The 1,886-nt window shown below is 40.3% G+C and overlaps 1 long non-coding RNA gene across 1 annotated transcript; it reads left to right on the forward strand.

The window, feature by feature from the left end:
* The first annotated feature begins 418 nt into the window (after positions 1-418).
* On the forward strand, positions 419-1,346 carry LOC133660599 (uncharacterized). The gene is made up of 3 exons (XR_009827840.1): positions 419-675; positions 789-859; positions 947-1,346. It is a non-coding gene; the product is annotated as an uncharacterized LOC133660599 (long non-coding RNA).
* The last annotated feature ends 540 nt before the right edge of the window (positions 1,347-1,886 follow it).

Consider the following 1,886-nt stretch of genomic DNA (forward strand, 5'->3'; position numbering starts at 1 on the left):
GCTAATCGCTCATTGACATTTATCTCTGTAGTTTGGACATTTTTACAGTTGAAGTTTAGCTCATTGTTTTCCATCCAGTTAGCTGTGTGTGTTCGAGCAAGCCTAGATTAGCCAGGCAAAATGGATGTGAGAGAGGAAAATGTACATGGAACAGGTGCTTGTGGTGGTGGCTTGGGTCCGAATCCAGTGGAAGAGGAGGATGGAGTTCAACCTAGATGCAGGCCATGGGATGGGAAAGAAAATCTAGTCGACTATTTGTTGTCCCAGCCATTCCATACTTTAGACCATGCTTCAAAAGTGAAGATAAAATCTGCTGGCCGACCAACTCCAGAAGTCAAGATGAGTCGTGTGACTCGAGCCGGCGGTAAGCAGAAACAGAAGGATTATTATAAGATGAAAGCGGGCTGGTACAGTTTTTTTTTAATCTGGGGATGGATGGCTGAGTTGGACACGTTCTGGATCCACACGACCTGTGAGTATTCTCACTACTTTGCTCTCAAGAAATTGCAGTACAATCTGAATTACTTTTTGGATGAACTGGGTGTCTACCAGTGTTACACCACTAGTTCTCAGTAGTAATAACACTCCATTTCATGTCTCTCAGTAGATGAAGCCAGCTGCAACCCGTAGAGTGGAGTCGTGGAGAGAGCCCCTCGCCCCTCAGCTAAACCAGAGGTGGGTTGAAATCTCTACCAGTGTTATACCACTAGTTCTCAGTAGTAATAGCAGTGTTACGCCACTAGTTCTCAGTAGTAATAACACAAAATTTCATGTCCTGTATTTCTCAGTAAATGAAGCCAGCACCAACCTGTGGAGTGGAGTCCAGGAGAGAGCATGCCGCCCCTCAGCTAAACCAGATGTGAGTTGAACTAATTAGATGTCTCTACCAGTGTTACACCACTAGTTCTCAGTAGTAATAACACTCCATTTTGTCTGTGTTTCTCAGCAGATAAAGCCAACTGGAACCATATTTTTACATATTTTATATTAAATATATTGAATAAAACTACATATGATAAAGAAAGTGTTATCTTATCTTTTTTATATGCTAAACTTGATTAAATTGGTGATTACATGTTGAAGCTGTAGAAGAATGAAAAATGTAAGCTAAACAAAATTGTTTTTAACTACATAATTAAAATTCCTGCCTTTTACACATGTTCACTTGGCGTTTATATAACATCCAAATGTCATTTCTCAGCTTAATTATCAGGCAGGCTCATAGACTTACAGCAATGTAATTTCTTCAGGAAGGCACAAGGCTAAGCTCTGCACAATGAATTGCATCAGCAAGAACTTTCTGACTGTAGCTTACACTCCAAATAGTATGCCTTTGGCCAGCACAAAGACAGATAAGAGAACAGGGAACATTCCATCGCGAGTGAAGTGAGCAAGCGGAAAAAAATGGCCTCCTCAATTCTGGAAGTCACCAGCCTCCACTGATATATATATATATATATGAAATACTTGAGTAGGTGAATTCTAGCTGTAAATATACTCTCCTCTTAACCACGCCCCTAACCACACACCCCGCCCCAACCACGCCCCCCCACCCCCGACCAAGCCTCCCCCCCACACCTCCCGATATTGGAGGTCTCAAGGTTGGCAAGTATGTATATATTGTATATATTATATAATAATATATCAGTATATATTACATACTGTATATATAATATGTAAATATTACATATACTGTATGTTATATTGCTACTATGGTACACTTTTAGTCTACTTTATGCCTTTTGTTTTCGTCCTCCTTTTTCGTGCTCTTGTGTGCATTATCCTTTCCATCCTCATCCTTTCCATCCTTTGTATCTGAGCTACTGTGTGGAACAATTTCCTATGTGGATCAATAAAGTGTGTCTAAGTCTAAGTCTAAGTTAAAC

The sequence above is a fragment of the Entelurus aequoreus genome, linkage group LG11 (genome assembly GCF_033978785.1).
Source record: "Entelurus aequoreus isolate RoL-2023_Sb linkage group LG11, RoL_Eaeq_v1.1, whole genome shotgun sequence".
In the NCBI taxonomy this organism is placed as follows: domain Eukaryota; kingdom Metazoa; phylum Chordata; class Actinopteri; order Syngnathiformes; family Syngnathidae; genus Entelurus; species Entelurus aequoreus.